This window comes from Cryptomeria japonica, unplaced genomic scaffold (assembly GCF_030272615.1).
Source record: "Cryptomeria japonica unplaced genomic scaffold, Sugi_1.0 HiC_scaffold_83, whole genome shotgun sequence".
NCBI classification, from domain to species: Eukaryota; Viridiplantae; Streptophyta; class Pinopsida; order Cupressales; family Cupressaceae; genus Cryptomeria; species Cryptomeria japonica.
In genome coordinates, this window is record NW_026728905.1 from 190,001 (window position 1) to 210,078 (window position 20,078).

A 20,078-nucleotide genomic window follows, 5' to 3' on the forward strand; every position below is an offset into this window, starting at 1 on the left:
ACATCCCGTACGGAACCCTTTACCCGAAAACATCCGAACCGCACATGCTCGCGACAGTCCTGCCGTTAGAGAATGCACCGTGCACGCGACCGAGTAAGGCCACTCAGAGACATCCATTTCCCAGGTATATGCCCCCTACGCACTTTTGGTGGCGCAACTCGCACGAACAGTCCCACCTCGACCCCGTATACAAGCTTTTTTGCCTCGAAGAGTTCGTCGGAGACGAAGAAGCAACCTTCAGTGCAACCGTAGCACTCTTTTGTGCAACCGCCCAAACAACGCCCCCTCTACCCTCTGTCGAAACACTCGGCATTGCTGCTCCCTAAGGTGAGCTTCTCCTCATAGGCAATTCCGCTCTTATCCGGTCACGTTTGTGTGCCCGAATTTCGCAAGGCAACCTCCATGGGACATGGAAAAGACTCGAGAAGAGAGCTCGCTCACGGGAGAGAGAAGCCAAGGAGACCACGAGAGTGCTGAGAGTGGGACAGCGCTGAATAGGCGGGAGAAGCCTGCGCGTATAAACGGAGATATATATCCAATTGCAACGAAGGAACGTGCCAAAGATCGAGAACAATGGCAGAAATGCTAGTAACGTGCACTTCGGGACCAACGCATCACCGGAAGACAACCGCCAAACATCGAAAGAGTCGCGATGCTCCGCAACCTACGTGCAAAGCGGTCGCACACCGGGTAAGGGAGTGAGAGCCCCAAACATAGCTGGGCGAGGCGCTCACTCCGCTCTTTAATATCTCGTTAATACCGCCAAGGAAATGGCACAAGCACACACACACAAGCATCCTCGGAAGAGGACAGTTCGAGTGACAGGTCAAATCCAAGAGTTCCGAAGACTACCTCCAGGAACAATCGGGAACAAGACCGATTACAAGTCGTCGAGTCTGTTACTGGGCGAACACGAGATGCGCACAGGAAATCGATCAGCCCTCACAATGGCCCAAGGCCAGAGATCGGACTGCTACGATTTACCCCAACAATCATCGTGCCACTCTTCGCAGAGAGGTGATAGACGCCAACGAGCCCGCGCATAGCAATCGAGGTGTAAAAAGGGCGTTGAAGGCAGGAAGCCTGGACGAAAGAGGCTACGAGGTCACCTCGAAGCGGTCTAAGAATCGGGCGCACTTGGGGCGACTACCAGTGCCAACCCCTTATCCCGCGGTGCGTCCGACACACAGAAATTTCCAAGGCGGCCAAGGAGCCTCCCCGCATAGCAATCGGGGTGTGAGGTTACGGATGCAGCATTGATAGCAATCGAGGTGGGAGGCGAAGGATGCAGAAGTGAGAGCCGAGGGATGTAGCAGAGATAGCAATCGGGGTGTGTGATGCAGAAGAGATAGCAATCGAGGTGTGCGGTGGGAAGGGCCCAGCAGCCAGAATGCATGAAGCGACGGATGAAGCAGTGATGACAACCGGGCTGTGAGGAGAGGAGGGATGCAGCCAAGAAAGCAATCAGGGCTCGAGGCAAGGGATGCATCAAGGATAGCAATCATGTTGTGAGGCGAGATTCCAAAGGCTAAACGTGAGAGGCTGCAGGGTCGACTCAGAGAGGTCTATGCATGTGAGAGGCTGAAAGCAAGGTCAACTCGGAGCGGTCTATGCATCGGGCGCGCTTGGGGCGACTACCAGTGCCAACCCCTTATCCCGCGACGCGTCCGACAAAGAGAACGTTCCAAGGCGGCAGAGGAGGTTACCAGCCGAAGGATGCAGTAGCAATAACAGGTATAGTTCCGCGGCGGCCGAGAAGACTCACCGCATAGGAATCGGGATGCGAGGCGAGGGATGCGGCGGGAAGGCCCCGACGGCTAAACGGAAGAGGCTGCAGGGCCGCCTCGGAATGGTCCAAGCATCGGACGCGATTGGGACGACTACCAGTGCCAACCCCTTATCCCGCGATGCGTCCGATACACAGATAGTTCCAAGGCGGCCGAGGAGCCTCACCGCATATCAATCGGGGTGCGAGGTGAGGGATGGGGCGGGAAGGCCCCAACGGCTAGACGGAAGAGGCTTCAGGGCCACCTCGGAATGCTCCAAGCATCGGACGCGCTTGGGGCGACTACCAGTGCCAACCCCTTATCCCGCGATGCGTCCGATACACAGATGGTTCCAAGGCGGCCGAGGAGCCTCACCGCATAGCAATCGGGGGTGCGAGGCGAGGGATGGGGCGGGAAGGCCCCAACGGCTAGACGGAAGAGGCTTCAGGGCCGCCTCGGAATGGTCCAAGCATCGGACGCGCTTGGGGCGACTACCAGTGACAACCCCTCATCCCGCGATGCGTCCGATACGAAGATGGTTCCAAGGCGGCCGAGGAGCCTCACCGCATAGCAATCGGGGTGCGAGGTGGGGGATGCGGCGAGATGGCCCCAACGGCTAGACGGAAGAGGCCACAGGGCCGCGTCGGAATAGTCCAAGCATCGGACGCGCTTGGGGCGACTACCAGTGACAACCCCTTATCCCGCGATGCGTCCGATACGAAGATAGTTCCAAGGCGGCCGAGGAGCCTCACCGCATAGCAATCCGGGTGCGAGGTGGGGGATGCGGCGAGATGGCCCCAACGGCTAGACGGAAGAGGCTGCAGGGCCGCCTCGGAATAGTCCAAGCATCGGACGCGCTTGGGGCGACTACCAGTGACAACCCCTTATCCCGCGATGCTTCCGATACGAAGACAGTTCCAAGGCGGCCGAGGAGCCTCACCGCATAGCAATGGGGGTGCGAGGTGAGGGATGCGGCGAGATGGCCCCAACGGCTAGACGGAAGAGGCCACAGGGCCGCCTCGGAATAGTCCAAGCATCGGACGCGCTTGGGGCGACTACCAGTGACAACCCCTTATCCCGCGATGCATCCGATACGAAGATAGTTCCCAGGCGGCCGAGGAGCCTCACCGCATAGCAATCGGGGTGCGAGGCGAGGGATGCGGCGAGATGGCCCCAAAGGGTAGACGGAAGAGGCTGCGGGGCCGCCTCGGAATAGTCCAAGCATCGAACGCGCTTGGGGCGACTACCACTGCCAACCCCTTATCCCGCGATGCGTCCGATACACAGATAGTTCCGAGGCGGCCGAGGAGCTGGGGGATGCGGCGAGATGGCCCCAACGGCTAGACGGAAGAGGCTGCAGGGCCGCCTCGGAATAGTCCAAGCATCGGACGCGCTTGGGGCGACTACCAGTGACAACCCCTTATCCCGCGATGCGTCCGATACACAGATAGTTCCGAGGCGGCCAAGGAGCCTCACCGCATAGCAATCGTGGTGCGAGGTGGGGGATGCAGCGAGATGGCCCCAACGGCTAGACGGAAGAGGCTGCAGGGCCGCCTCGGAATGGTCCAAGCATCGGACGCGCTTGGGGCGACTACCACTGCCAACCCCTTATCCCGCGATGCGTCCGATACACAGATAGTTCCAAGGCGGCCGAGGAGCCTCACCGAATAGCAATCGGGGTGCGAGGCGAGGGATGCGGCGAGAAAGCCCCAACGGCTAGAGGGAAGAGGCTTCAGGTCCGCCTCGGAATGGTCCAAGCATCGGACGCGCTTGGGGCGACTACCAGTGACAACCCCTTATCCCGCGACGCGTCCGATACACAGATAGTTCCAAGGCGGCCGAGGAGCCTCACCGCATAGCAATCGGGGTGCGAGGCGAGGGATGCGGCGAGAAGGACCCAACGGCTAGACGGAAGAGGCTTCAGGGCCGCCTCGGAATGGTCCAAGCATCGGACGCGCTTGGGGCGACTACCAGTGACAACCCCTTATCCCGCGACGCGTCCGATACACAGATAGTTCCAAGGCGGCCGAGGAGCCTCACCGCATAGCAATCGGGGTGCGAGGCGAGGGATGCGGCGAGAAGGACCCAACGGCTAGACGGAAGAGGCTTCAGGTCCGCCTCGGAATGGTCCAAGCATCGGACGCGCTTGGGGCGACTACCAGTGACAACCCCTTATCCCGCGACGCGTCCGATACACAGATAGTTCCAAGGCGGCCGAGGAGCCTCACCGCATAGCAATCGGGGTGCGAGGCGAGGGATGCGGCGAGAAGGACCCAACGGCTAGACGGAAGAGGCTTCAGGGCCGCCTCGGAATGGTCCAAGCATCGGACGCGCTTGGGGCGACTACCAGTGACAACCCCTTATCCCGCGATGCGTCCGATACACAGATAGTTCCAAGGCGGCCGAGGAGCCTCACCGCATAGCAATCGGGGTGCGAGGCGAGGGATGCGGCGAGAAGGACCCAACGGCTAGACGGAAGAGGCTTCAGGGCCGCCTCGGAATGGTCCAAGCATCGGACGCGCTTGGGGCGACTACCAGTGACAACCCCTTATCCCGCGACGCGTCCGATACACAGATAGTTCCAAGGCGGCCGAGGAGCCTCACCGCATAGCAATCGGGGTGCGAGGCGAGGGATGCGGCAAGAAGGACCCAACGGCTAGACGGAAGAGGCTTCAGGGCCGCCTCGGAATGGTCCAAGCATCGGACGCGCTTGGGGCGACTACCAGTGACAACCCCTTATCCCGCGACGCGTCCGATACACAGATAGTTCCAAGGCGGCCGAGGAGCCTCACCGCATAGCAATCGGGGTGCGAGGCGAGGGATGCGGCGAGAAGGACCCAACGGCTAGACGGAAGAGGCTTCAGGTCCGCCTCGGAATGGTCCAAGCATCGGACGCGCTTGGGGCGACTACCAGTGACAACCCCTTATCCCGCGACGCGTCCGATACACAGATAGTTCCAAGGCGGCCGAGGAGCCTCACCGCATAGCAATCGGGGTGCGAGGCGAGGGATGCGGCGAGAAGGACCCAACGGCTAAACGGAAGAGGCTTCAGGGCCGCCTCGGAATGGTCCAAGCATCGGACGCGCTTGGGGCGACTACCAGTGACAACCCCTTATCCCGCGACGCGTCCGATACACAGATAGTTCCAAGGCGGCCGAGGAGCCTCACCGCATAGCAATCGGGGTGCGAGGCGAGGGATGCGGCGAGAAGGACCCAACGGCTAGACGGAAGAGGCTTCAGGGCCGCCTCGGAATGGTCCAAGCATCGGACGCGCTTGGGGCGACTACCAGTGACAACCCCTTATCCCGCGATGCGTCCGATACACAGATAGTTCCAAGGCGGCCGAGGAGCCTCACCGCATAGCAATCGGGGTGCGAGGCGAGGGATGCGGCGAGAAGGACCCAACGGCTAGACGGAAGAGGCTTCAGGGCCGCCTCGGAATGGTCCAAGCATCGGACGCGCTTGGGGCGACTACCAGTGACAACCCCTTATCCCGCGACGCGTCCGATACACAGATAGTTCCAAGGCGGCCGAGGAGCCTCACCGCATAGCAATCGGGGTGCGAGGCGAGGGATGCGGCGAGAAGGACCCAACGGCTAGACGGAAGAGGCTTCAGGGCCGCCTCGGAATGGTCCAAGCATCGGACGCGCTTGGGGCGACTACCAGTGACAACCCCTTATCCCGCGACGCGTCCGATACACAGATAGTTCCAAGGCGGCCGAGGAGCCTCACCGCATAGCAATCGGGGTGCGAGGCGAGGGATGCGGCGAGAAGGACCCAACGGCTAGACGGAAGAGGCTTCAGGGCCGCCTCGGAATGGTCCAAGCATCGGACGCGCTTGGGGCGACTACCAGTGACAACCCCTTATCCCGCGACGCGTCCGATACACAGATAGTTCCAAGGCGGCCGAGGAGCCTCACCGCATAGCAATCGGGGTGCGAGGCGAGGGATGCGGCGAGAAGGACCCAACGGCTAGACGGAAGAGGCTTCAGGGCCGCCTGGGAATGGTCCATGCATCGCACGCGCTTGGGGCGACTACCAGTGACAACCCCTTATCCCGCGACGCGTCCGATACACAGATAGTTCCAAGGCGGCCGAGGAGCCTCACCGCATAGCAATCGGGGTGCGAGGCGAGGGATGCGGCGAGAAGGACCCAACGGCTAGACGGAAGAGGCTTCAGGGCCGCCTCGGAATGGTCCAAGCATCGGACGCGCTTGGGGCGACTACCAGTGACAACCCCTTATCCCGCGACGCGTCCGATACACAGATAGTTCCAAGGCGGCCGAGGAGCCTCACCGCATAGCAATCGGGGTGCGAGTCGAGGGATGCGGCGAGAAGGACCCAACGGCTAGACGGAAGAGGCTTCAGGGCCGCCTCGGAATGGTCCAAGCATCGGACGCGCTTGGGGCGACTACCAGTGACAACCCCTTATCCCGCGATGCGTCTGATACACAGATAGTTCCAAGGCGGCCGAGGAGCCTCACCGCATAGCAATCGGGGTGCGAGGCAAGGGATGCGGCGAGAAGGACCCAACGGCTAGACGGAAGAGGCTTCAGGGCCGCCTCGGAATGGTCCAAGCATCGGACGCGCTTGGGGCGACTACCGTTGCCAACCCCTTATCCCGCGATGCGTCTGATACACAGATAGTTCCGAGGCGGCCGAGGAGCCTCACCGCATAGCAATCGGGTTGCGAGGCAGATTATTGGGAAGGGAACCCCCTGGGATGCGGCTCAAGCAGTGCCCAAAGGGACTGGAATGCGGAATCACATCGAGAGACCCAAATGCTATACGAGGGCTCAAATCGAATTATCGATTTGGCCACGACATGGACGCATCGGAACGACTACCTTTGCCGAACCACTCGCAATTGCATCCATACCGAAACCAATAGACATTTCCGTTAGAGCCCTCGCATAGCATTCGGGAATCTCGCATGCCCCTCTAAATCGACCAATGCTGGCGCTCAACGAAAATCCGAGCGCTACCACCGTTCGAGCGCCAGCATTGGTCGAGTTAGAGGGGCACGGGGGAGAATGCTCCAGTCAACACCTCCCCTATATAAGTTATTTGTCCGATTCTCGCACAACCGTAGTCTGCCTCGTCGAATCAAACAACGGTCCCAGATTCCGACTTCCGTTCCGTAGAGACCCAAAAGCTAGATGGAGGCTCGCAAGAAAGAGAGTCGGCGCATAGCAATCGGGTTTCTCGAACGTTTAGGGACCGAGCTCACTTGCGGATAGGGCAAAATCCGCCAAGCAACCCAAAAGCTAGACGGGGGCTCGAATCGAATCGCCTAGGCGGCCACAACAACGACGTGTTGGATCGACTACCAGTGCCAAACCATTCAGCAAGACTAGTCTGTGTCGAGGCCGGATAGAGATTCTCAGAGAGCGCCCGTATAGCATTTAGGAGACCTGCCGCGTCCCTCACACTCGACAAATGGTGGTGCACGTTTATAAATCCGAGCGATCCCAACCCTTTCAAGCACCAACATCGGTCGAGATAGAGGGGCACGGAGGGGGCTGCGTGAGACAACACAGTCCCCTATATAAGTTATTTGTCCGATTCTCACACATCCGAAGAATGGTCATCAAATCGGACAACAGCCCAAACTTCCGACTTCCGTCCCAGAAAGCCCAAGAGCTATCTAAAACGTTCATGGCCGGAACTCGATCGCGGCTATACCAGTCCGCCAAGCAACCCAAAAGCTAGACTGGAGCTCTAGTCGAATCACCTCTGTGGCCATTGCAAGGACGTGTTGGAGCGACTACCATTGCCGAACCATTCCGCAGGTCGAGTCCATACCAAGGCCGCATAGAGATTCACGATGAGCTCCTGCATAGCAATCAGGAGACTTGCCGTGTCCATCACAATCGATAAATCCTGGTGCAAGATTTTTGCATCCGAGCGCTCCAACCAGTCGAGCACCAGCATCAATCGACATAAACGGGCACGGGGGGAGGATGCTCGAGAACACTACCTCCCCTATATAAGTTATTTGTCCGATTCTCAAGCAGCCGAAGTCTGGTCATCGAATCGGGTCAAAGACCACAACTTCTGACTTTACCCACAATGCAAGTCATCGAATCGAACATCGGCCCCCGAGTCGGACTCCATGCGTATGTCAGGTCATCGGACCCAAATTCCGCCTTCCTGCGCATGGCGGGCCATCAATATCAACTCGGTCATCGGACCCAAACTCCGCCTTTCTGCGCATGGCACGCCTTCAAATCGGTCATCGGACCCAAATTCCGCCTTCCTGTGCATGGCGGGCCATCAACATCAACTCGGTCATCGGACCCAAATTCCGCCTTTCTGCGCATGGCACGCCATCAACTCGGTCATCGGACCCAAATTCCGCCTTCCTGCGCATGGCAGGTCATCGGACACAAATTCAGACCTCGCCAATATGCCTACGTATCGAATCGGTCATCGGACCCAACTTCCGACTTCATCCATACTGTAGGGTCTTTGAGGTTGGCGCGGTGCGCTCAACCCGGGGAGTCGACCCATCGAAGCATACACCTCCCCTATATAAGCTATTTGTCCGATTCCCACACCTGTGTAGTTTGCACCTCTGACCAGGACATCGACCCCAACTTCCGAACTCGACTGCAACGACGGCACCAGCGCCTTGGTGCGCACCTTGCGACGCACAGTCCCAACATTCGCCTTCCTGCACATGGCAGGTCATCGGACCCAAATTCCGACCTCGCGAGTATGCCTACATATCGAATCGGTCATCGGACACAACTTCCGACTTCATCCATACCGTAGGGTCTTTGAGGTTGGCGCGGTGCGCTCAACCCGGGGAGTCGACCCAACGAAGCATACACCTCCCCTATATAAGCTATTTGTCCGATTCCCACACCTGTGTAGTTTGCACCTCCGATCAGGACATCGACCCCAACTTCCGAACTCGCCTGCAACGACCGAACCAGCGCCTTGGTGCGCACCTTGCAACGCACAGTGCCAACATTCGCCTTCCTGCACATGGCAGGTCATCGGACCCAAATTCCGACCTCGCGAGTATGCCTACATATCGAATCGGTCATCGGACCCAACTTCCGACTTCATCCATACCGTAGGGTCTTTGAGGTTGGCGCGGTGCGCTCAACCCGGGGAGTCGACCCAACGAAGCATACACCTCCCCTATATAAGCTATTTGTCCGATTCCCACACCTGTGTAGCTTGCACCTCCGATCAGGACATCGACCCCAACTTCCGAACTCGACTAAAAAGACCGCACCAGCACCTTGGTGTGCACCTTGCAACGCACAGTGCCAACATTCGCCTTCCTGCACATGGCAGGTCATCGGACCCAAATTCCGACCTCATGAGCATACCTACTAATCGAATCGGTCATCGGACCCAACTTCCGACTTCATCCATACCGTAGGGTCTTTGAGGTTGGCGCGGTGCGCTCAACCTGGGGAGTCGACCCATCGAAGCATACACCTCCCCTATATAAGCTATTTGTCCGATTCCGACACCTGTGTAGTTTGCACCTCCGCTCAGGACATCGACCCCAACTTCCGAACTCGCCTGCAACGACCGAACCAGCGCCTTGGTGCGCACCAAAAGTGCGCACTTTTGGAGGGCACTTTTGTGCGCTCCAAAGGTGCGCACTTTTGGAGGGCACTTTTGTGCGCTCCAAAGGTGCGCACTTTTGGAGGGCACTTTTTGGAGGGCACTTTTGTGCGCTCCAAAGGTGCGCACTTTTGGAGGGCACTTTTTGGAGGGCACTTTTCTGCGCTCCAAAGGTGCGCACTTTTGGAGGGCACTTTTTGGAGGGCACTTTTCTGCGCTCCAAAGGTGCGCACTTTTGGAGGGCACTTTTTGGAGGGCACTTTTCTGCGCTCCAAAGGTGCGCACTTTTGGAGGGCACTTTTTGGAGGGCACTTTTCTGCGCTCCAAAGGTGCGCACTTTTGGAGGGCACTTTTGTGCACTCCAAAGGTGCACACTTTTGGAGGGCACTTTTTGGAGGGCACTTTTCTGCACTCCAAAGGTGCGCACTTTTGGAGGGCACTTTTTGGAGGGCACTTTTGTGCGCTCCAAAGGTGCGCACTTTTGGAGGGCACTTTTTGGAGGGCACTTTTGTGCGCTCCAAAGGTGCGCACTTTTGGAGGGCACTTTTGTGCACTCCAAAGGTGCGCACTTTTGGAGGGCACTTTTCCTGCGCTCCAAAGGTGCACACCTAGGTGAGCACCTTCGACCACACCTTGTAGCACACCAAACTCTGACTTTCGACTTCATCCGCAATGCAGGGTCTTTGAGGTTGGCGCAATGCGCACAACCAGGGGAGTCGACCCATCAAACCCAACACCTCCCCTATATAAGCTATTTGTCTGATTCTCATACATGCGTAGCCTGCAGGAGCAATTAGGACATCGACCCCAACTTTCGGCTTCTAAACGAAAACAAGGTCTTTGAGGTTGGTGTAATGCGAACAACTAGGGGAGTCAACCCATCAAACCCAACACCTCCCCTATATAAGCTATTTGTCTGATTCTCATACATGTGTAGTCTACAGGAGCAATTAGGACATCGACCCCAACTTTTGACTTCTTAACGAAAACAAGGTCTTTGAGGTTGACGTAATGCGCACAACCAGGGGAGTCGACCCATCAAACCCAACACCTCCCCTATATAAGCTATTTGTCCGATTCTCATACATGTGTAGCCTACAGGAGCCATTAGGACATTGACCCCAACTTTTGACTTCTTAACGAAAACAAGGTCTTTGAGGTTGGCGTAATGCGCACAACCAAGGGAGTTGACCCATCAAACCCAACACCTCCCCTATATAAGCTATTTGTCTGATTCTCATACATGTGTAGCCTGCAACAACGATTAGGACATCCACCCCAACTTCTGAATTCGTCTGCGTTGACCGCACCAAAGGTGCACGCCTTGGTGCTCACCAAAATCCGACTTCCGACTTCTTCTGCTATGCGGGGTCTTTGAGGTTGGCGCAGTGCGCACAACCAGGGGAGTCAACCCACCGAATGCAACACCTCCCCTATATAAGCTATTTGTCTGATTCTCATACATGCGTAGACTGCAGCAATGATTAGGACATCCACCCCAACTTTTGACTTCTTAAACAAGACAGGGTCTTTGAAGTTGGTGCAGTGCACACAACCAGGGGAGTCGACCCATCAAACGCAACACCTCCCCTATATAAAGCTATTTGTCCGATTCTCATACGTGTAGTCTGCAGCAGCGATTAGGACATCGACCCCAACTTCCGAATTCGTTTGCATTGACCGCACCAAAGGTGCACGCCTTGGTGTGCACCTTGGAGTGCACTTTGGTGCTCACCTCGGTGCACACTTTGGTGTGCACCTCGGTGTGCACCAAAGGTGCGCACCTTGGAGCGCACCAAAGGTGTACACTTTGGAGCGCACCACATAGGGTCTTTGAGAGGTTGGCGCAGTGCGCACACCAAGGTGGGTGTTGAGGTGCGTGCCGAGGTGGGTGGGTGCTAGGGTGCGCTCCATGGTGGGTGCCAGGGTGGGTGCGTGCTAGGGTGGATTCCAAAGAGGGTCATAGGGTGGGTGCCAAGGTGGGTTGGTGATATAGTGGGTTCAAAGGTGGGTACTAGGGTGGGTTCCAAGGTGGGTCACAAGTTGGGTGCCAGGATGCGTGGGTGTTAGGTTGGGTGCCAAGGTGGGCTCCTGCGTGGGTGGGTGCTAGGGTGGGTTTCAAGGTGGACGCGAGGGCGGGTGCCAAGGTGGGTAACAAGTTGGGTGTTAGGATGGGTGAGTGCTAGAGTGGGTGCCAAGGTGGGTGGGTGCTAAGGTGGATGCCAAGGTGGTTCACAGGGTGGGTGGGTTCTAGGGTGAGTTCCAAGGTGGGTCACAGGTTTAGTGCTAGGGTGCGTGTCAAGGCGGGTGTCGAGGTGCCTGGGTGCTAGGGTGTGGATGCCAATGTGGGTCATAGGGTGGGTACTAGGGTGGGCTGCAATGTGGGTGCCAAGGTGGGTAACATGCTCGGTTGGTTCTAAATTGGGTGTCAGGGTGGGTGTGCACCCACCTTGCCCGAGGTGGGTGCCAAGGTGCCAGTGTGGGTGGGTGCTAAGGTGGATGCCAAGGTGGGTGAGAAGGTGGGTGATAGGTTGAGTGGTAGGATGGGTGGGTGCCAAGATGGGTCACAGGGTGGGTGCAAGGGTGGGTAGGTGCTAGGGTTGGTGTCAGGGTGGGTGGGTGCTAGGTTGGGTTCCAAGGTGGGTGCGAGGGTGAGTGTCAAGGTGGGTCACAGGTTAGGTGCTAGGATGGGTGAGTGCTAGGGTGCAAAGGTGCCAGGGTGGGTGCTAGGATGGGTCGATGCTAGGGTGAGTGGCAAGGTGGGTCCACAAGTGTCAAGGTGGGTGCCGAGGTGGGTGCCAACTTGGGTTCCAAGGTGGGTGCCAAGTGGGCGACTGCTATGGTGGATGCCAAGGTGGGTCACGGGGTGGGTGCCAAGTTGCTAGGTTGTGTTCCAAGGTGGGTGCCAACGTGGCTGCTAGGGTGCGTGGGTTAAAGGGTGTGTCACAACGTGGGTGCCAGGATGGGTGCGCACCCACACTGGCCAAGACGGGTGCAAGGTTGGGTTCCAAGCCCGGTCACAGGCTGGGTGCTAGGATGGGTGGGTGCCAAGGTGGGCACCAGGGTGGGTGCACCCACCCTGGCCAAGGTGGGTCACGGGGTGGGTCCTAGGGTGGGTAACGGGGTGGGTACTAAGGTGCGTGCCAAGGTGGGTCATGGGGTGGGTGCCAAGGTGGGCACCAGGGTGGGTGTGCACCAACCCTAGCCAGGGTAGGTCACGGGGTGGTTGTCGGGGTGGGCGTCAAGGAGCCAAGGTGGGTGGCAAGTAGCCAAGTTGCGTGCCAAGGTGGGTGTCGGGGTGGGTGCCAAGGATCCAAGGTGGGTGCCAAGGAACCAAGGTGGGTGTCTGGGTGGGTGCCGAGGTGGGAGCCAGGGTGGGTCCCAAGGTGAGTGCAAAGGTGGGTGCCAGGGTCAAGGTGAGTGCCAATGTGGGTTCCAAGGTGCCAGGGTCAGGGTGAGTGCCAATGTGGGTTCAAAGGTGCTAAGTTGGGTGCGAGGTTGGGTGCGAGGGTGGGTGGGTGCCAAGGTGTGCTAGGTGGAAGCCCGGGTGGGTCGGCATCCCATGGGTGTCGAGTTGGGTGCCTGATGGGTGCTTCTTGTCAAGTTTTAGTCGTCGGGACTCATTTCGAGCCTTAGAGGTCGTTTCTTGTCCGGTTGCCCTGTCTTCGACCTGGGAACCCAATTTTGGTCCTCGGGTCCCATTTTTTTTTGTCTCGCATCCCACTTTTGGCCTGTGGCCTTTTCGGGGTCGATTCTCGTTTTGGGCATCAGAGCATGTTTCTTCTCCTAAAACCCAATATTTGTTTATTAAGTCTCGGAACACATTTTTGTTCTCGTGGACCCATCATGGGTCTTGGAACGCATTTGTGGTCCTTGGGTCCCATTTTGCATCCCGAAACTTGTGTTTTGGTGCTTGATCCCTATTTTGGGTGCCCACCTTGCACCAAGTGCGCACCCGGGGCAAACCGAGCGCCTTGGTGCACCGGGGCAAGATCGAGCGTGCACCCGAGGCGCCCCGAACATGCACCAAGGTGCACTCGGCCCACATGTGAGCGCAGGTCGTTGCGCCCGAGGTGGTGTGTGGGCACCGCGTTGCAGACGGGACACTGCACGCACACGACGCCCCGTCCAGGTGCACGCACGTAGGCCGGGCCGGGTGCACACCCGACGCCCTAGCAAGGTGCGCGCACCCGGGCAGGGCTCACACTTGGCGAACGGGGCGCACTTCGCGAGGGAGGGTGTGCACCTCGACGGGGGTGGGTGGCCGGGGTGGATTCGCACGTGGGTCGCGGTTTGCTAAGTACACACTGCGACAAGCTCATAACGGGTGCGATCATACCAGCGTTAGTGCACCGGATCCCATCAGAACTCCGCAGTTAAGCGCGCTTGGGCCGGAGTAGTACTGGGATGGGTGACCTCCCGGGAAGTCCCGGTGTTGCACCCTTTTTTAGTTTTTCGCCGGGCGTCGCAATGCTATTTGAATAAACCTTTTGCCCGTTTGCGTTCTCGTCGGGGCCGGGCCGGGCCGGGGTGCGCTGCCCGCACTACCGCGCGCGCGGGGGCGACACCGAGCGCGCACCCGAGGCGCCCCGAGCACACAGGCCACGGTGCAACCCGGGCGTTGTGCGCGCACCCCGGTGCGCCCGAGGTGCTGCGCGCGCACCCAGGTGAAATCGGTGTGCACCTCGGCCAGTGCGCGCTCGGTCGAGTCGCGCACGTTGGCCAAGGTGCACGGTGATGTTTCTTACTCTAAGGTTCCGCACCAGACGCCCGGGACAGGTGAGCGAAGCTGGGCGGGGCCGGGTGCGCGGCCGGGGCAGGTGCACGCAGCTGGAGAGAGCTTTGGAGCACACCAGAGGTGCGCACCTTGGAGCACACTTCGGAGCGCACCAATGATGCGCTCCATTCAAAAGTTTCCTGAAAAGGCAAAAAAAGTTGAGATTATAGAATTTCCCACTTGAGAGATTGTAAAAAAAAAAAATTTAAAATGAAGGAAACGCGGGTGCCAAGGTGTGCGCGCCCGGGTGCGCAGCCCAGCCAAGGTGTGCGCACCAAGGCGCCCACCCTGGCGAAGGTGCACGCAAGGTGCGCACCCGAGGCAAACCGGACAATTAACCCAACTTTCGACTTCGCGCGCACCTGCGCACCTTGGAGCGCACTTCGGAGCGCTCCTTGGTGCGCACCAATCTTGGGCACCTCGGAGTGCACCATGGCGCCCACCAAGGTGCGCACCCGGGGCAAACCGAGCTCCGACTTCGTGCGCACCTTGGAGCGCACGAAAGGTGCGCACCATGGCGCCCACCAAGGTGCGCAGCCCAGCCAAGGCGTGCGCATCAAGGTGCGCACCCTGGCGAAGGTGCGCACCCGGGGCAAACCGAGCTCCGACTTCGTGCGCACCTTGGAGCGCACAAAGGGTGCGCAACCCAGCCAAGGTGTGCGCACCCCGGGCAAACCGAGCTCCGAATCGTGCGCACCTTGGAGCACACTTCGGAGCCCTCCTTGGTGCGCACCGATGTTGCGCACCTCGGAGCGCACCCGGGGAAAACAATGCAATTAACCCGACTTTCGACTTCGTGGGCACCTCGGAGCGCTCTCGGGTTCGCACCTCGGAGCACACCGAGGTGCGCACCTTTGATGCGCTGCCTTCACCAATTTCCAGAAAAGGCAAGAAAACATTGAGAAGGTGTGCGCACCGAGGTGCCCACCCTGGCGAAGGTGCACGCGAGGTGCGCACCCGGGGCAAACCGGGCTCCGACTTCGTGCACGCCATGCTGCGCACCTTGGAGGGCCATGGTGCGCACCTTGGAGCACACTTCGGAGCGCTCAATGGTGCCCAACCCAGCCAAGGTGCCCACCGCGGCGAAGGTGCACGCGAGGTGCGCACCCGGGGCAAACCGGGCTCCGACTTCGTGCACGCCGCACCTTGGAGCACACTTCGGAGCGCTCCTTGGTGCGCACCAGGGCGCGCAACCCAGCCGAGGTGCCCACCCCGGCGAAGGTGCACGCGGGGTGCGCACCCGGGGCAAACCGGGCTCCGACTTCGTGCACGCCATGGTGCCCACCGCGGCGAAGGTGCACGCGAGGTGCGCACCCGGGGCAAACCGGGCTCCGACTTCGTGCACGCCGCACCTTGGAGCACACTTCGGAGCGCTCCTTGGTGCGCACCAGGGCGCGCAACCCAGCCGAGGTGCCCACCCCGGCGAAGGTGCACGCGAGGTGCGCACCCGGGGCAAACCGGGCTCCGACTTCGTGCACGCCATGGTGCCCACCGCGGCGAAGGTGCACGCGAGGTGCGCACCCGGGGCAAACCGGGCTCCGACTTCGTGCACGCCGCACCTTGGAGCACACTTCGGAGCGCTCCTTGGTGCGCACCATGGTGCCCACCAGGGCGCGCAACCCCGCCGAAGGTGCACGCGAGGTGCGCACCCGGGGCAAACCGGGCTCCGACTTCGTGCACGCCGCACCTTGGAGCACACTTCGGAGCGCTCCTTGGTGCGCACCAGGGCGCGCAACCCCGCCGAAGGTGCACGCGAGGTGCGCACCCGGGGCAAACCGGGCTCCGACTTCGTGCACGCCATGGTGCGCACCAGGGTGCCCACCGCGGCGAAGGTGCGCACCCGGGGCAAACCGGGCTCCGACTTCGTGCACGCCGCACCTTGGAGCACACTTCGGAGCGCTCCTTGGTGCGCACCAGGGCGCGCAACCCAGCCGAGGTGCCCACCCCGGCGAAGGTGCACGCGAGGTGCGCACCCGGGGCAAACCGGGCTCCGACTTCGTGCACGCCATGGTGCCCACCGCGGCGAAGGTGCGCACCGGGGGCAAACCGAGCTAGGACTTCGTGCACGCCGCACCTTGGAGCACACTTCGGAGCGCTCCTTGGTGCGCACCATGGTGCCCACCAGGCCGCGCAACCCAGCCAAGGTGTGCGCACCAAGGTGCACGCGAGGTGCGCACCCGGGGCAAACCGGGGTCCGGCTTCGTGCACGCCGCACCTTGGAGCACACATCGGGGCGCTCCCGGGTTCGCACCGGCGTTGCGCACCGTGGTGGGCACCTCGGAGCGCACCGTGGTGGGCACCTCGGAGCACACCAAGGTGGGCAGCGAGGTGCGCACCTTTGATGCGATGCCTTCACTAATTTCCATAAAAGGCAAAAAAAAACGAGATTTTAAAATTTCCGTTTTGAAAGATAGTGAGAAAAAGGGAATGCTGGTGCCATCTTGAGCCCGCCCTGGTGCGCAGCCCAGCCAAGGTGTGCGCACCAAGGTGCCCACCCTGGCGAAGGTGCGCGCCCGGGCAATTAACCCAACTTCCAACTTCGCGCGCGCCAGGGTGGGAGCGCACCCAACAACCGGGCCTGGGAAGAGCCAATGCGAGAAACCCCACCAAACGCTCTGACAAAAAAAGAGGGGGCGCTCCAGTAACCCCGCTTCGGAGCGCACCCTGGGCAAACCCAGCCAGGGTGCCCACCCCGGCCAAGGTGCAGGCGAGGTGCGCACCCGGGGCAAACCGGGCTCCGACAACGTGCACGCCGCACCTTGGAGCACACTTCGTAGCGCTCCCGGGTGCGCACCTCAGAGCACACCAAGGTGGGCAGCGAGGTGCGCACCTTTGATGCGCTGCCTTCACTAATTTCCAGAAAAGGCAAAAAAAAGAGGAGATTTTAAAATTTCCGTTTTGAAAGATAGTGAAAAAAACGGAACGCGGGTGCCATCTTGAGCCCGCCCTGGTGCACAGCCCAGGTAAGGTGCCCACCCTGGCAAAGGTGCGCACCCGGGCAATTAACCCTACTTCCGACTTCGTGCGCGCCAGGGTGGCAACCGGGCCTGGGAAGAGCCAATGCGAGAAACCCCACCAAACGCTCCGACAAAAAAAGAGGCGGCGCTCCAATAACCCCGCTTCGGAGCGCAGCCGGGGCAAACCCAGCCAAGGTGCCCACCCCGACGAAGGTGCACGCGAGGTGCGCACCCGGGGCAAACCGGGCTCCGACAACGTGCACGCAGCACCTTGGAGCACACTTCGAAGCACTCCCGGGTGCCCACCGGCGTTGCGCACCGTGGTGGGCAGCGAGGTGCGCACCTTTGATGCGCTGCCTTCACTAATTTCCAGAAAAGGCAAAAAAAAATGAGATTTTAAAATTTCCGTTTTGAAAGATAGTGAAAAAAACGGAACGCGGGTGCCATCTTGAGCCCGCCCTGGTGCGCAGCCCAGGCAAGGCATGCGCACCAAGGTGCCCACCCGCGGTGCACGCCCGGGGCAAACCGGGCTCCGACTTCGTGCAGGCCGCACCTTGGAGCACACTTCGGAGCGCTCCTTGGTGCGCACCATGGTGCCCACCAGGGCGCACCCGGGGCAAACCGGGCTCCGACTTCGTGCACGCCGCACCTTGGAGCACACATCGGAGCGCTCCCAGGTTCGCACCAGCGTTGCGCACCTTTGATGCGCTGCCTTCACTAATTTCCAGAAAAGGCAAAAAAAAACGATATTTTAAAATTTCCGTTCTGAAAGATAGTGAAAAAAACGGAACGCGGGTGCCATCTTGAGCCCTTCCTGGTGCGCAGCCCAGGCAAGTTGTGCGCACCAAGGTGCCCACCCTGGCGGAGGTGCGCGCCCGGGGCAAACCGGGCTCCGACTTCGTGCACTGCATGGTGCCCACCAAGGCGCGCAACCCAGCCAAGGTGCCCACCGCAGCGAAGGTGCACGCGAGGTGCGCACCCGAGGTGCACACCCGGGGCAAACCGAGCTCCGACTTCGTGCACGCCGCACCTTGGAGCACACTTCAGAGCGCTCCTTGGTGCGCACCAGGGCGCGCAACCCAGCCAAGGTGCTCACCCCGGCGAAGGTGCACGCGAGGTGCGCACCCGGGGCAAGCCGGGCTCGGACTTCGTGCACGCCGCACCTTGGAGCACACATCGGAGCGCTCCCGGGTTCGCACCAGCATTGCGCACCTTTGATGCGCTGCCTTCACTAATTTCCAGAAAAGGCAAAAAAAAAAAAAAAACGAGATTTTAAAATTTCCGTTTTGAAAGATAGTGAAAAAAACGGAACGCGGGTGCCATCTTGAGCCCGCCCTGGTGTGCAGCCCAGGCAAGTTGTGCGCACCAAGGCACCCACCCTGGCCAAGGTGGGTCACGGGGTGGGTCCTAGGGTGGGTAACGGGGTGGGTACTAAGGTGCGTGCCAAGGTGGGTCATGGGGTGGGTGCCAAGGTGGGCACCAGGGTGGGTGTGCACCAACCCTAGCCAGGGTAGGTCACGGGGTGGTTGTCGGGGTGGGCGTCAAGGAGCCAAGGTGGGTGGCAAGTAGCCAAGTTGCGTGCCAAGGTGGGTGTCGGGGTGGGTGCCAAGGATCCAAGGTGGGTGCCAAGGAACCAAGGTGGGTGTCTGGGTGGGTGCCGAGGTGGGAGCCAGGGTGGGTCCCAAGGTGAGTGCAAAGGTGGGTGCCAGGGTCAAGGTGAGTGCCAATGTGGGTTCCAAGGTGCCAGGGTCAGGGTGAGTGCCAATGTGGGTTCAAAGGTGCTAAGTTGGGTGCGAGGTTGGGTGCGAGGGTGGGTGGGTGCCAAGGTGTGCTAGGTGGAAGCCCGGGTGGGTCGGCATCCCATGGGTGTCGAGTTGGGTGCCTGATGGGTGCTTCTTGTCAAGTTTTAGTCGTCGGGACTCATTTCGAGCCTTAGAGGTCGTTTCTTGTCCGGTTGCCCTGTCTTCGACCTGGGAACCCAATTTTGGTCCTCGGGTCCCATTTTTTTTTGTCTCGCATCCCACTTTTGGCCTGTGGCCTTTTCGGGGTCGATTCTCGTTTTGGGCATCAGAGCATGTTTCTTCTCCTAAAACCCAATATTTGTTTATTAAGTCTCGGAACACATTTTTGTTCTCGTGGACCCATCATGGGTCTTGGAACGCATTTGTGGTCCTTGGGTCCCATTTTGCATCCCGAAACTTGTGTTTTGGTGCTTGATCCCTATTTTGGGTGCCCACCTTGCACCAAGTGCGCACCCGGGGCAAACCGAGCGCCTTGGTGCACCGGGGCAAGATCGAGCGTGCACCCGAGGCGCCCCGAACATGCACCAAGGTGCACTCGGCCCACATGTGAGCGCAGGTCGTTGCGCCCGAGGTGGTGTGTGGGCACCGCGTTGCAGACGGGACACTGCACGCACACGACGCCCCGTCCAGGTGCACGCACGTAGGCCGGGCCGGGTGCACACCCGACGCCCTAGCAAGGTGCGCGCACCCGGGCAGGGCTCACACTTGGCGAACGGGGCGCACTTCGCGAGGGAGGGTGTGCACCTCGACGGGGGTGGGTGGCCGGGGTGGATTCGCACGTGGGTCGCGGTTTGCTAAGTACACACTGCGACAAGCTCATAACGGGTGCGATCATACCAGCGTTAGTGCACCGGATCCCATCAGAACTCCGCAGTTAAGCGCGCTTGGGCCGGAGTAGTACTGGGATGGGTGACCTCCCGGGAAGTCCCGGTGTTGCACCCTTTCTTAGTTTTTCGCCGGGCGTCGCAATGCTATTTGAATAAACCTTTTGCCCGTTTGCGTTCTCGTCGGGGCCGGGCCGGGCCGGGGTGCGCTGCCCGCACTACCGCGCGCGCGGGGGCGACACCGAGCGCGCACCCGAGGCGCCCCGAGCACACAGGCCACGGTGCAACCCGGGCGTTGTGCGCGCACCCCGGTGCGCCCGAGGTGCTGCGCGCGCACCCAGGTGAAATCGGTGTGCACCTCG

The 20,078-nt window shown here is 60.1% G+C and overlaps 2 non-coding genes across 2 annotated transcripts; both read left to right on the forward strand.

The window, feature by feature from the left end:
* Positions 1–13,681: 13,681 nt before the first annotated feature.
* Positions 13,682–13,800, forward strand: LOC131864324 (5S ribosomal RNA). Its single transcript, XR_009363156.1, has one exon. It is a non-coding gene; the product is annotated as a 5S ribosomal RNA (ribosomal RNA).
* A 5,915-nt stretch (positions 13,801–19,715) lies between these two features.
* On the forward strand, positions 19,716–19,834 carry LOC131864325 (5S ribosomal RNA). Its single transcript, XR_009363157.1, has one exon. It is a non-coding gene; the product is annotated as a 5S ribosomal RNA (ribosomal RNA).
* The last annotated feature ends 244 nt before the right edge of the window (positions 19,835–20,078 follow it).